Source organism: Lepisma saccharinum, chromosome 12 (genome assembly GCF_977018435.1).
Source record: "Lepisma saccharinum chromosome 12, izLepSacc3.1, whole genome shotgun sequence".
In the NCBI taxonomy this organism is placed as follows: domain Eukaryota; kingdom Metazoa; phylum Arthropoda; class Insecta; order Zygentoma; family Lepismatidae; genus Lepisma; species Lepisma saccharinum.
In genome coordinates, this window is record NC_139240.1 from 57,416,805 (window position 1) to 57,432,724 (window position 15,920).

Below are 15,920 nucleotides of genomic sequence, written 5' to 3' on the forward strand. Positions count from 1 at the left end.
ACCCGAAGCAGATTGGTTCAAAAGTCTACAAGTTACAACGTTTTTCCGAAATAAGTGTACAAATTTAAAATTCGCGCGGACAGGCCTCAGCAAAACAGGGGTTACTACCGTAAACCCGCCCGGCGGTTAAAGGTAAAACCAAACTCACCCCCAGTACAAATTTCCCGGCGAAGTGCCGTATTGTAGAGGAAAGAATATGATTTGCTTGATTAACGAAACACGTTTGGTTTCGTATTTTGGTAACTACAAATAAACAAGAAGTTACCAATGGGGTGCGTTAATGACTGTGGTTCAAAATCAACCGTTTGAGGGGATGGTTTTAAGTTGGAAGGACACCCCCCTAGCACCGCGAGGACCTTTTTATCGCCACTGGAGGAGATAATATGTACATTGTTTTAGTAATGATGTTAACACTACAGAGAGAAATGTTTGTCTGCGTCGCCTTGTAATAAATGGGATCCCGGTTTCGATACCCGGTGGAAGCACAAGTGGTTAGGATGCCACTCTAAACTGTATGTCCAGTCCCGATTAGCCTTCCTGTGTATAAAGGGACTTAAATCCCAAACTCAAACTCTTTATGTCTGCGGCAACACGTTTGTCCCGCGCGGTTACATACATGCAGATTGACATTCCGGTTTTTCTTTTAATCTCGTGGTGTAAGATGTTAGTCTTTATATCTCGATAAGATTTTTAGCGTTTAGACCTCGTTTTGATTGTAGGTGCTCTTTATTTTCTATCCTGTATGTAAGCAACCACGCCGAACAAGTTTGCAGTTACCATCAACATACGTTCTGTTGGAAAATGTGCTGAAGCGTGTTCCCTTACGGAAATAATACACTGGCAGCAATGACTCCACATTCATGCCCAGGCCGGGATTCGAACCCGGGACCCCTGGAGTCGTAGCGCGATGTGCTAACCACTACGCCACGGGGCCGGCTTAATTTCAATAACTTTCAATTCAAGAAATAATTTGCTAAGTATCCATAGAATTAATTCACACTTGTTACACGCACTGTCTACATTGCAATTATACATTGCCGTCAAAAAATTGCACTGGCAACCGTGTGCATGTCCTGAGTGGTTGCATACGTAAAAGATTTCTTCCTAGCATTAAAGCCAGACCTCGACGAGCAAAATGTAATTAGGATATTTCTGTATATTAATTGCATCGTGATTGTTGAAAGAGCATGCAGAATTTAGCGAGCCTGTTTTTGTAGATATTGGAAGCTTAATGTGATACGTATCCTGTGATGTCTGGTTTCCAGCATGATAAGACATTTTGATGCGATTCTTTCATATTTTTCGCCTTTTTTCGACTTTGTGCTAATCGCGACAATGAGAATGAATGATGATTAGGGATTAAATTGATGAATGGAGAGTCGGAAAGGAACACTCATGCTCAGGTCGGAAATTGAAATCAGAACCTTCGTTGGAGGTATCGGATCGGGGCGCTTTTAACGTTTCATAAATATTCTTCGATTTATTTCTTGCTTGTGATTTTTTTTAACATGCTGAAGTACTAATTTATGTTTCATTGTAAAGTAAGGAGACAAAAAAAGGTTGCATTAAAGCGACACAGTGGTCCAAATATATCCACAGCTCGTTTTGATTAACTTTTAACCTCGGTGGTGTTAAAATAATAGATAAATGTAATTAACACTATTTTTAACACCACTTAGGTTGAACGTTTACGAAAATGTGTGGATCTCCTGGGATTATTCTCTGTGCCACTTTAACTCCAGCAGTTTTTTCACTCTGAAAAGAAAAACATACATATGAAATTTATTAGTGTCACACTCACAATATCTCAAGCAAGGGTATGTGTATCCTAATTGTGTTTCTTTTTGTTTGTTTTCAGGTAAGAATCTTGCGATTTCTTCCATGATGCAGCTGCTGTATGTATGAACATTCTTATTTAATCCTTAAAGGTTTGTGTGTACATATGTACGTTCAAAGCACTGATGTGCCGTACGCTATAAGTTTATCTACATGCGTTGTCTACACGTAATCTACGCGTAGATTACATTGGGTTGTAGTTTACATAGACTACGTAGACAATCTAAAGTGCATTAAAATTAATTTTCAAGGCTTTCATGAAAGGAAAGTGACATTTTCAACTACGTATATTAGTCTCTAACGTGAAAATAATCCTATTTACAACAAAATTTATCTTCTCTTCTATCAACTATGGAAAAAGATAAATAGTATGCGTAAAAAACAACAGATGGCAGTCGTGAGGCAAAATTAGTATTTTTCCCATAAAATACTAGAATGTTTCCTATGTTAGTTTTTTTCCTAGGTGAGAATTTGTCCGAATTTGTAAGGAAGAGTATGAAAGATTCTTCTCACACATTACCGATTGATATGCTGCATAATTTTGTTTTAATTCCACAGCGCCCTTTGCTAAGTTATCACCTTTCGCCATACTGTTTACATAGATTACGTTGTCTACGTGTTGGTTCCGATAAAATTCCGACTTACATACTTAAAGGATGCGGTGAGATACTCAAATACCCTCTGCACATGCTGTTCAATCTTGTACTTTCCACCTCAACATTTCCAGATATAAGGAAATTAGCAAAAAATACCCCGATACCAAAAACAAATAAGCAAAATGATGTAGAGAATTACAGGCCGATAGCAGTCCTGGCAGCACCTTCCAAGCTCTTAGAGCAAATTCTTTACAAGCACATTTCTTATCACATACGATCAGTGATATCTCCTTATCAACATGTTTCTTATGTAAACCTATCAGAAATCACTCATTTTATCGCAACCGCTATGGATAGCGGAGCTCAAGTAGATGTAATATATACAGATTTTTCGAAAGCGTTTGATACCGTAAACCATAGAATCTTAATAGAAAAACTGAAATCATACAATCTATCGAATCCGATGTTACAATTGTGTCAATCCTACTTAACAAACCGCAAACAGTACGTCACGTTTCAGTAAAATACTTCCGATGAATTTGAAGCTACATCCGGAGTTCCCCAAGGCTCTAACCTTGGTCCTTTATTCTTTCTCATGTACATAAATGATCTTCACGAACATCTGAATCAATCGGATAAACTATTTTTTGCGGACGATTTAAAAATATACAAAAGAATTTGCAGTTACGGTGACTGCACCGAGTTACAAGCGGACATAAACAGTCTTGTGGAATGGTGTGAAAGCAACAAAACTAATCTTAAATAGCGAAAAATGTTACCAAATGTCATATACTCGAAACACTACATCAATAAAATACGACTATTGCATAAATAAACAAAAATTAAAACGGGTAGAAACAATCAAAGATCTAGGAGTTCTGTTTGATTCTAAACTTACATTTCACGGGCACGTTAACTTTGTAACAAACGAGGCTTACAGACTTCTGGGATTTATAATGCGTACATGCAAAGAGTTCAAAAATGTCGGAAGCTAAATGATGCTCTATAATGCTTACGTTAGAGTGAAAATTGAATACGCAAGCATAGTGTGGCACCCTCAAATCCAGCAAGATATAAACAAAATAGAACAAATTCAAAGTAAATTCTTAAGACACTTAAAGTACAAACTAGATGGTATATACCCTCAAATGGAATCCCGTGAGAACCTTCTCAGATATTTTAACCCAACAACTTTCAACAACAGACGCATCATGCATCAGCTCATTTTCCTCCACAAAATTGTAAATAATCTCATCGAAGCTCCTTTCGCCCTGTCGCAGCTCGACTTCTACGTCCCCTCAAGCAAATTACGACCAAGAAGGCAACTCTTCAGCCTCCGTCGTAATAGAACCAACGCTCTGGCAATATCCCCAATTTGGAATATGTGTAAAACATTTAATGATACAATGAAAACAGTGTGCACTTATTTTGACCGACCGCAATTTTGAAAAGGAGTATACTAAAATTACATAAATTATGATAGAACCTGACTTGTATGTTTGTTAAATGTTTTCTGTCTATATACTACATTGATCTGTGCAATTTTTCAATAATGTTATCACAAAATTATTGTATAATGAACGCCATGAATGGGTAATATACCTGTTGCGTTCAAATTCTGAAATAAATAAATAAAAGAGTCTACGTTGTTTACGCGTGGACACACATCACTGGTTCAATGACAGTAGCGACGGTTTGGTACCAAAACCGGGGGGGGGGGGCAACTGCCCCCTAAGTCCCTCTAATCGCTTGCACTGTTCAAACTTAGATCTTACGTTCCTTACTTATGATAACTCAAGTTACTGCGGGATATATATCTATTCATGTATATGTACATTTATATTATTGTAAATTATATGTAGGGATTATATAATTCCTAGAGCCGCAGTGGTTTAGTCGGTAGAGCGTCTGACTGCCACGCGGGGGGTAAAGGCGGCCGAGCGTGGTGCTGATCACATCATCTCCAAAATGCCCCCACATCCCCTAAATGTGCCTTCATGGCACGGTGCTATATTGCACAGGGAACTGTACCTTTACCTAATACGCCCGGGGTCCCGGGTTTGAATCCCGGTCTGGGCATGGATGCTTGTGAGTATCCATTCATCATGTCATCACTCATCCTCATCTTCACAAGTTAGCCGAAAGTGGCACAAGAAGCGAAGTAAAATAAAGCAAATCAACCTTTACCTAATATGTAATTCCAGTGTGACATTCTTTTTCCGGGGGGCTTACCCCCCTCGCCTCCTTCCCCTTGTATCCGTACGCCAATGCAAGTCCCTGTCTCACTTATAGTCAGGTCGCTATCGGATCCCTTTAAGGAATTCTAGTCAATTTGTGAATCGCGGGGGTGGCAACACTGCGAGAAGGGCAGGGCGTTTCTGGGAGCTTGGGAGAAGCAGCGAGCGAGCAGTGCAGATTCGGTCGTTATGGCAACCGAACGTGTGTGAGTGTATCCCGCGGGATGTGATTCGTATGTGATGTGATTTTTTTTGTAACGTACAGACCAAGGAAAGGGGGAGAGAATAGAGAGTGTTTTGATCGCAACCCCGCTGGTCCAAAGTAGAACGGATAGAGTGAAGTTTCACATTTGTCCATTTCTCCCCCACCCTATCCCCAGTCTATTTTTCCTCCCCTAGATATTCCTATTTTGTGACTGGTTGATCGGAGAGGAGCCAAGATGTGAGTCTATGAAGAAGCCAGGGCGATTTGGCGATCCTAGGGATGTGAGTACGATTTTTTTCTTGTTAGAAAAGCTTGTTCATGTCTAAGAATAGGGGCTTGTCCTTCTGTACGAGTCGAAATCCTAGTCAGAGCTGGTTTTTAACCGTTGTCTATGCTATGGTGCTCGGATTTGTAGCTCGTAGCTTTTGCTTCTAGGTTAACTGCGAAGTTACCGTAAGCGGGTTACCACAAATAACCTTGATGTTAACACAGGAACCCCTTGTTAGGGGTCTCCTGGTTAGGGGGTCTGTATCGAACTTTCTCTAATCTCCAAACACTGTGGGAATTAAAATTTTTGATTTGTGGGGATGCCCCCACCCAGTGGCGTGTTTGTAATTTCATTTCGGGAGCTAGCTTTTTTGGGGGTATGAAAATTTGTATGTCACCAGTCAGTTAAGTAAAATCTTGTGGTTCTAAGTGCCTTAAAACAGTGTTTCTAACCAAGATCATTAAATCTCATGATAACATTGACACGTAATTAAAAATACATTTACTAAGAAAGACCAAACTCGCACACAAAAAGAGGTATGTAACCAGGGGAGCAAGCACCCCCTAATTTTCGTCCGCACCCCCTATTCAAAACCCTTGAAAACATTAACTATTACAGGGTCATATGTCGCACATTGAGCGCCCAAATGTTAGGTATTGTAGCGAGACCGCTGTTGCTATTGTGTTCAACAGTGAAGCATTGAAAGTAAAGTTTTTTTTCGCTGAGAAATCTACGTAAAATAAATATATGTATTAAAGAAACTTTGAATACGTACACAATTTAGTGTCAGCATGTTGCATATGTATGTTCTCATTTTTTACGTCTCTCCATGTTGTACATGTGTACAGGCACATGTTTTTGGTAAATAAAACAAAATTTCGGTACAAAAACAGTCGATTTCAGATTCAAAAGTGGTAAATATAATAAAATTTCGGTGTTATAGCGCTGAATAATCACATCAAAAGTGCCACATAAATTGACATTTTGGTTTTAAAATTGTGAATCCTGAATTTGATTTAAAACTGCACTTACTACACAAATTTTCAAATTCAGTGCTAAAAGAATGTATTTTCCAAAAATATTTTGAGTTCGCTTATCGAAATTTCCATTACTTTTTATAAAATAATGAGTACAGACTGTTTTAATATTAGTGGTTTTTCTGTATCACGTGTATCATTGAACCAGAATAGTATACGTACATGCCATTATACTTTTTTGCACTGTTGCTAGCCGAATTTTCAAATCCGCAACTATATGGTAGAGTCGATCTTAGAATGTATTGCAAAATTATAAATGCTGTCACCAGTTGAGTCTTCTTTAGGAAGGTCGCTCCAGTGCAAGAATTAATTACTTTTAATCCAATCTTGTATTAATTTATAACTTAAATGTTTTAAGATCGTATTTCCAAATGTGTAGCTTTATCTTGGTTGGGTTTCTTGGGCCATATTTCTCCCATCTCCCCCGATAATGCTGGACCCTGAGAAAAAAGGGGCCAGCTCCTGAATTTGCTATTACCCTTCGCAATATGCTGTTAATGATAACTTGCTTCATGCCTTCATTCACAGCTTAAATACTACTCAATTCAAGGTATTATTTTTAGCATTGTTTTGTCTCTGTATTATGATCATTATTTTTATTCCTTTCTCATTCATGCATTCCATGAGACCAAAGCATGTCTGTCCCATTCCATTCTGTTATATACTTTTCCTAAGTTTCATTTCATCCATTTACATATGTTTATCTACTGTTCTATAAAAATAAACGAAGCTGACACTAGATGGAGCCATATCTTATTTCTCTTATTTCATGCAAAATGCCTGCGAACCAGTTTACTACAAGGAAATGATTCGATTCCTAAGTGCATTTTTTTGTCCGCTTTGTTTAATTTTGTTCCTTAAATCGACTATTTACCACATCCACACCTTTCCTCTCTCAACTTTCTTCGCCCATGTTTCCCTTTCTTCATTCAGTTCATTTTTAGATGTAAATTATGAAACAAGACGCATTGTTTCGTATCAAGATCGATTTGATTGGTTGATTGATTTGATTTTACTTCGGGTTTTGTGCCTCTTGGCTAATTTGCGAAGTTGGGGATGAGTGATGAAATTGATGAATGGACATTCACAAACAACCAAGCCCGATCGGGATTCGAACACGGGACCCTTGTCGTCGCAGTGCGATGTGCTAACCACTCGGCCACTGGATCCGGCGTATCAAGAACTACTCCGATCCCATGTTTCAGTCTGATTAATGTTTCAACGTCAAGGCAAGTTTCAGTCCAAGGGATGTAAGTATTTATGATTTCCTTGTAAATGATGCCGGTTTCATCTGTTTGACCAGGATTCAGTGCCAAGTTTCTTAGCTGAGAAATTACTTATTTATCGCACAAAGAGTATAGTTTCCTAATTTCGATCTGATGGAACATTAGTGTCAGTTTTTTTTGTCTGAGGTGCTAGGTAATTTTGGTAACATAGATTTTGGTTTCAGCATTTTTGTGCTAGATATTTTTCTAGCACTTTTCTCTATTGCAAACCCTTTCACCTCTTGACTCCTGATTAACTTTCCGTGACTGTATATGCTGTGATTGTATATGCCTTTCGAGAGACGATAAAAACTCAAGAATGCTTAGTGTTAATTTTAATAGTTACAATAGAATCTTGTTGACTGCTCTGTTGCGTTTTGCTGGCAATGCTCGTTAATTCACTGTTCAGTAATCAGGTGTTCAATCCACAAATGCCTGGTGAAGGACTATGTTCGTTCACAAATGTTATAGCTTTATCACTTACATTGTTTAGAACTGCACAATTTGTATTCGTCTCCCAATATTATTACAATAATTAAGTTAAGAAGACTGAGGTCATACTTCACGAATGGGAGAGGAAAGAAGAGTTTAGAAGAATCTTGTTGGGAAGCCTGATGGTAGGAAGGCCACGACGAAGGGATAACGTTGAGATGCTCTAAAGGAAATCTGTAAGGATGGAAAAGATTGGATTGATTTTGCCCACGATAAGGTCAGATGGAAGGCTTGTGTTGATGCAACCATGAATCTTAGGGTTTGAGAAGGCGAGAGAGTTAGTTAATTGTGGGTCAGAGGCAGTGATGTGCGTCTACGCGTAAACAACGATAGTCTACATTCTACACGTAGACAATTTTATACACGTAGATTACGTAATCTATGTAAACAACATGGCGAAAGGTGATAATTTAGCAAAGGCCGCCTTGGAATTAAAAGAAAATTATACTGCGTATCAGTTGCTGATGTGTGAAGAGAACTTTTCATACTCTTTCATCCAAATTTGAACAATTTCTCACCTAGGAAGAAACCTAATATAGGAAATATTCTAGTGTTTTATGGGGAAAAGACCACTCTTGCCTCACGACTGCCATCTCTTGTATTTCTAGCATACTATTTATCTTCTTCCATAGTTGATGATAGAAGAGAAGAGAAATTTTGTTGTAAATAGGATTCTTTTGAGTTCGTTAGGAACCAATATAGTTGAAAATGTCACTTTTCTTTCATGAAAGCCTTGAAAATTAATTTTAATGCAATTTAGATTGTCTACGTAGTCTATGTAAACTGCAACCCAATGTAATCTACGCTTATATTACCTGCAGACAACTCATGTAGACGTAAAGTTATAGTCTACGGCACATCACTGGTCAGAGGTGAACGGCTGCGCAAGAGAGAAAGGAGGAAGACTTCAAATGATAAGCTCCAAAATGCCAAGACACCAAAAAGTTCTGGAACCAAAATGCCCGGCACCAATGTCCTAGACCCGTCAATTTGAGTGACAAAACTCATAATAAGGATTCGTTTAAAGAGTGCTAGGTTCGATCTTGAAAGTTTCAATGCGACAGGTCGAATTAAAGTTCCAGGAAGCTCAGGAAAATCCTTGTCCTAGTCTTGAAGAACCGTCACTATATCCATCACTTATGACACCTTCGAGATGTTAATAGAAAGAATAAAGAGCTTCTGAAATAGACATTTATTTCAGAGACCTGCTCTGAATGCTGAACTTTTTTTCCCGGTAGAGATGAGCAGAGAAAGGAGACCCCCTCCATTTTCATGAAGTTGGCAGGGTTGATGGGAAGGTGGGAGCAGCAACACCTCGTTTTTCTTCGTCTCCGGACAAAAGTCGTTCTCTCAAGTGGAATGTTGCCACTTCGTAGGATGCTCTTTATCTTCGCCGGCCAAGCTGAAAGGAAGAAGGGAAGCTGTGGCAGCCAGATACCCTGTCTCTCGAACGTCCGTGTTTCGAGAGAAAGGTCCCATATGGCTGTACAGCATGTGCGCTAAACCTTGATCGTGATCTTGAGAGCAGATTGAGGTGCCTGGCATCGATACATAATCGAGACTGCAATATTTTTTTCGAAATCTGTTCGGCACCTAGTTACCAAATTGATTTCTTTCATTGATCCTTATTCTAAGTGAAAGATTTATTTGACTGAAAACATTCACGAGATTCCTCGCATCGATTTCAGATTCCAAGTTCCAATTTTATTAATGTTTCTATGTCGAAGTAAGTTTCATCTAAAGACATGCATTGTTTCATATCAAGAGTATCTTAGATCGCAGGTTTCGATCTGATTAAAGTTTCAATGTCAAGTCAAGTTTCAATCATAAAACAGTAGAGAGACGTTGTTTCTTGTCAAGATTATCTCGGTTTGAAAGTTTCAATATCAAGGCAAGTTTCAATCATAAAACAGAAGACGGACGTTGTTTCATATGAAGGTTATCTCAGATTGAAAGTTTCAATGTCAATGCAAGTTTCAAACATATAACAGTAGAGAGACGTTGTTTCATGTCAAGATTATCTCAGATTGAAAGTTTCAGTATCAAGGCAAGTTTCAATCATAAAACAGAAGACAGGCGTTGTTTCGCATCAAGATTATCTCAGATTGAAAGTTTCAATGTCAAGGCAAGTTTCAAACATAAAACAGTAGAGAGACGTTGTTTCATGTCAAGATTATCTCAAAAACTAAAATATGCTGACCAAGGCAGTAATTTATTTTATAAAAAAACATAAACGAACGTAACGTTTCAACCTTCTAGCAAGGTCTTCTTCAGACTCTGTATCAAGTACAAAAGTAACCAGATACCACAAAAGACCATTATATATATACAAACATTACTCCCTCCAGACTATTTAGAAAGTTGTTTGGAACTTTCTAGCAGATGACTTTCACTTGCCAACTTTACTTTCACCTAAAAGGCTAAACACAATTACTTCCATATAGAATGTGGTTGGGCTTTTAATCTCACACTCTTTTCCCTTCATTTTTCTTCCTTCTCCTTTCCTCTTTCTCTCTTGTCCTTTCCACTCTTTCCAACATCTTCTTCCATTCTTTGTTTAACTTCAGTCCCCCATTCCAGTTCATTGTGTCTTCTTCACCTTTCTTCTCTATTTCCTTGGCTTCCTTCCATTTTCTCACTAGCATTCTCTTCTCCCTTCCTATCAGCTTAGCCTCATCCCACTCTATGTCATGTCCTGTTTCTCTCGTGTGTTTAAATATTGCATTTCTCTCTCTCTTAAGTCGTACATCATCCCTATGTTGTTTCAACCTGTCTTTCAGCCTGTTTTTCGTTTCTCCTATGTACACACTCTGACATTCTTTACATTTCACTTCGTAATAAATTACTGCCTTGGTCAGCATATTTTAGTTTTTCATAATCATGGAAACAAGGCTTAATGGTGTTATAAGATTATCTCAGATTGAAAGTTTCAATATCAAGGCAAGTTTCAATCATAAAACAGAAGACAGACGTTGTTTCACATCAAGATTATCTCAGATTGAAAGTTTCAAACATAAAACAGTAGAGAGACGTTGTTTCATGTCAAGATTATCTCAGATTGAAAGTTTCAGTCAGCATATCAAGCGTATTCAAAGATTTAAAGTTATAAATATTTTCTTGTCAATACGAGTTTGAGAGGGACAGGTGATTTAATACTTGATATATACTCGCACTCGCGCTGTATACAGCGAAACCCCTTTCATTGAAACTTACTCATTGCGGAGACACACTCGGGATATGTCTGAAATTTTATTCAAATCGAAAAGAAGATTCTTTCCATTAAGAGTTACTCGATACTTGAACAAGGCTACGTTCAATGATACTCAACAGCAGGAGTAGTTTTTTTCATTGCGACTTAATCGAAGTGAAAATATATCAGAGACGAAAAATGAGTGTTTCATTGAGACGTACTTGAAGAGGAGGAGGAATACTTTCAATAGCATTTGATCGACGGGTTCTCTTTCATCCAGACTTAATTGAGCTGACAATGTGCCAGAGGTGAAAAGGGGATGTATCGTTGAGACTTACTTGAAGCCAGAACTTTCATTAAGATTTGATTAAGTTGAAAATGAGATTTATTTCATTGGGACTTCATTGAAGTGAAAATGTACTCGCGGTAAAGTGAGATATTTCATTTGAGACTTACTTGAAGCGAATGGTCGAATTCATTAAGATTCGGTCGAGGTGAAAAGGAGATTTTCTTTCATTAGGATTTGAGGTGACAACGTAGTCAAGGTGAAAAGGAGATTTTTCATTGAGACTTGCTTGAAGCGAAAGGACGTATTGTGATCGAAGTGAAAAGGAGATTTCTTTTATTTAGACTTGGGGTTAGAATGTAGTCATGGGAGAAAATAATACCGAAGGGAAGATTTCTGACAAAGTAACATTCTCAGAGTTCTCCTTTTCTCTCATGCTGATATCCTTGCATATATGCAATCCGTTAGCTCTTTGTGTTATACGTGTTGCCTAAGTAAGGGGTTCAGCCCACTATTTCTCTTGACTGTACAAGCGAAACTATATATTTGACTTGAGCGCCTGGGGTTGATCTTTGAATTTTCCGCGTCGTCAAACACCCCCGGTCCCTTTGTAAACGTGATGAAGTGCATGTTGTCATTCTTGCCTCGCCGCACGGGAACTTGCGTACATCTGGCAACACTGTATCTGCACAAATAAAGCAATCAGTGTTGCCGTGCGGAGAGGAGAAATAAGACGCGTTTCATCTGGGCAGCGTGGTGCGTTTTGGGGGAGGGGAGGCTGCACGGATCGCTGCATTAAAAACCCGCCTGCAGCTCATGCGTCATGACGCACAAGTGCGTCTGGCCAAGTTTAGACGCAGAGGGGTGAGTAAGGACTCTATTTAGTAGAGCACGCCCTTCTCGACTTGAAACGGTAGAGTTGCGTGTATGGGTTTGTGTCGAGGTATTGGCAAATTCCGTTGTAATGGGGAAGTGTGTTTGGTTTAACACCGCCATTCCGGGGTAAAAATAGATTCAAATTAATCGCCATGTTCTGCTCAACTCCTGTTTGCATGTCTGTGTCGTTTATTCACACAAATCAGACTGTGCTTTATTTTTTTGTGTTTGTAGGATTGTTGTAGAGGAGGAAATCGGCAAATCGGAAGTCCAATTTGCTATAATTCGCTCTCGTCTTATTTCGGACATCTTTGTGCATTTTCCACAGCAAACAAAAGACAAATGTTATCATTTTCCAACACACAGCAGTTCAAATACCCTACCTGCAAGACGCATCGAATGTTTACATGGCAGTTCGGTGCATCATTATTATTTGAGCCTGGAAGTTTGGCAAAATGCCTCTTTTTATCTACTGCATATATTGATAAATTTTTTCCGGATATACGTTTCTTATGTTGTTTCGAATGTTTTGGAAGCCTTTTCATTTTGCCTATTTGGGACCCCACTGCCTATTTTTAATTATAATGCCTTTTTTTTTTGCCTTTTTCAATGAAATTTGACATTTTTTTTAAAAAAAAAATTGTATATATATATTATTTTTCTCCCAAAAGACGTTGTTGGCATTTATTTTTCTTCCGTTTAGTATGTGAATAATTTTCGCCTTATTTAAGTAATATTGAACTCACGCATGTTTCAACATTTCTGAAGGAGAAAAGTGTGAGAAAAAAGTATTTCATGCTGAGTCAGGATATTGCCTTTCGGTTAACATTTCTTGTGCATGATTGACTGCTGAAGTGGACAGGTTGTTTTCGAACACAAAGAAAATATTTCTGAAATCTCCCTCTCGAACCCGAAAATTTCAGGAAGTTGCGATTGAGCTTAGTTTACCTCCGCAACCAGTCTTGACGAGATAGGGAACCTGGATATCAGCAGCTATATATTATGCTAACAACCTTCAAAAAATCAGTGAGGTGATCGATGCTCTTCCAGAAAATGAAGCGGCTTCAATTCGTGAAGTGAAAAAACTCCTTTGCTATTCAAGTTTACTTTTGCACATTATGGTGCATTGCCAGAGACAATTACAATTATAGCATCCATGAAAATCTTCGAGGAATCTATGCAGCAGATGATGGAAGTGCCAGGAGAAAAGGGGTGAGCTGTTGCGGAAAAGTGCTAACGGGTAGTGAGTGCAAATGAGAACTTGAAACAATTGAAAACAATTTGTGATATTCTAAAAGGTGAAAATGCTGTTACCAAAATGAGTCCAGCTACATTAGCTTGTTATATGTATGCTCCAATAACTTCTGTCGAAGTAGAAAGATCATTTTCTATTATGAAAAACATTCTCTCTGACAGACGACTATCAATGAATGTTTAGAACTTAAAAAGCACCTTGTAGTTATGTGCAATCAAGACGGAGAAAATTGAAATGCTCTTCCCAATTTAGATTTTAACATTTTGCCAGAAATTATAGATAAAAATAAGCGACTTCTAAATGTGCCTTTTTTCGGTTTATTTTGCCTTTTTTTCATTTTTAGTGCCTATTTACCACATTATAAATGCCTTTTTGCCTGCCTATTTTAACGAAAATAAATGCCTGAACTTCCGGGCTCTAATTATTATTATCATTATTATTTAAAAAAAAATTTAAAAACTTTTTCAAGCAGCTGATAGTTCAGATGTAGCCATTTGTGCAATCTATTTTTCACTACAATTGCTAAGAAATTTCGACTTTAAAAGGCATAAATTGCTTTCCCCGAAACCTTCAAACGTACTTCCACGCTCATTTAAATTAGGAATATCCACAAAATGCGGATATTCGGATAATCCTAATATAGTAGGGATATCAGGATAGAATAAATTTGATGAAGAATTCGTAGAAAATCAGTATAGTGAACGTCATTGACTGAGAAGTGTCATTTCAGTGAAAATGTGGGAAAATTTCGCGCCGCATAGCACTGTGGGAACCACTGGAATAAGAATGGGAAATACCTTCGTAGATCCATGATTGTTATGAAGACCAAAGCAAGATATTCAGGCATTAAAAAATGACAAGACTTCGTTGATCGTAGCTTCATTCTTCGTTCTAGCATAACAATGTTCAAATCAAAATACATTTGAGTTTGGGAGTTCAGTCCATGGACTTGTAACTACCAGTGGAGCGATTAGGGGGGGTGAGGGGGGCAGTTGCCCTCCCCACTCTTTGTTACTTTTGCCCCTGCACTATGCTAAACCTTATGTGCCATGTGAGAGTAAACTGTCCTTGACCCCACCTTCCAGTTTAGGCACCTTGCCCCCGCAGTTTTGGAAATTTTGATGCTCAAAATGTAGGACATTTATGATTTTCTTCAAATTCCTCTCGCACGGCGAACATAAGGCTAAAAGTGTAGGACATGTCCGGGAAAAATAGTAACCATATCATGCGAAATATCTATGTCTACACTGTAGAATAAAATATGGTGACTGACACTGGCGTACGCTGGATTTTTTTGTGGGGGGGGGGGGGGGGCGCGTGGTGACTTAGCGCACCTAATAATTTGTCGTGTTGTTATTATTCCATTTGTTATTGTTATATTTGCGTATTGAAATTAGTAACAGATTTAAAAAAGCTAGTATGGTGTGCGTTAATATCTCCGAGATTTTTTTTAAACTTATAAGAACCCAATGTTTTTGAAAAGTTGGCAACCCTGGCTGCTTTCTAGTGCACACACAACAACATATTTCGTGTAGAGTGAGATTATTTCCGTAACAGCTCTGGCCGTTCTGCGCTTGCGCCTTGGGAGCGAGTCATAACTCCCGATGCCTCCAATCAAGAAGTGAACCTCTGACGTCATCTCTACTCTGCGCCTATACCTAACTCTATTGCTCACGCTGTACACTGCTCGTAGGCTCGCTGGCTAGACTCAGCTGGAGATGTTCCGAATGCACTCGGACTCTACTCAGAACGCTCTGCTCTCAAAAATTGCAACTGGGGGTCATTTTATGGGGCATTTGCCACTGGTTTTTCCAGCGTTTTTAGTGCTTTTATGTTGATGTGGGGCTGTAGCCCCTTCAGTCCCCCTCTGCGTACGCCAGTGGTGACTGAGCATTCATAGGAATGATCGTAATGTCAAGACGTCGACTGCAGCGTGTACAATGTTGCTAACCGCAGACACAAAGCTCTGCATGTGACTGTCAGAGGAGCTGTAAATGCCTGTTGCGCCATAAGCTTCAATTTGGAGACGTCAGCCGTGATAAAAGAGACGCTAGTTCCTCCGTCTCCGGCGTTGGTAAACAGATCACGTGACGACGGTCTTTTGATACCACTCCCAACCCCTCCGAGTGCACAATTTGCAACAACAACACACGACGTGTCTTCGCAAGGGGATCAATAGTGTGTTGGTCCTTTTCTACAGATGTGCAGGAGAAGTTTTGGGGGAAGGGGTTCTCGGGAGGAGAAAGGATGTAATCTTGGAAGGGGTCCAAAGTTCTACAGCTCCAAATCGCATGACCAGGACACTAGTCTGGCGTATGACTGCAGGCGTTACTGCTGCTAAAAGGAGAATCGAACGGAAGACCTTTTCTTTGTCTGC

At 38.9% G+C, this 15,920-nt stretch overlaps 1 protein-coding gene across 23 annotated transcripts in view; it reads left to right on the top strand.

Moving 5' to 3' along the window:
- The window catches only part of LOC145996124 (coiled-coil domain-containing protein AGAP005037), a 1,065,133-nt gene that overhangs the window by 745,985 nt on the left and 303,228 nt on the right, over positions 1–15,920 (top strand). For 2 of the 23 annotated variants that reach the window (XM_083132418.1, XM_083132422.1), the window contains exon 1: positions 4,856–5,155. The exons of the other annotated variants lie outside the window; for them this stretch is intronic. The gene's annotated coding sequence lies outside the window, so the exon portion shown is untranslated. Of the gene's footprint in view, positions 1–4,855; positions 5,156–15,920 lie in introns of those variants that run through there. 23 annotated transcript variants of the gene reach the window in all.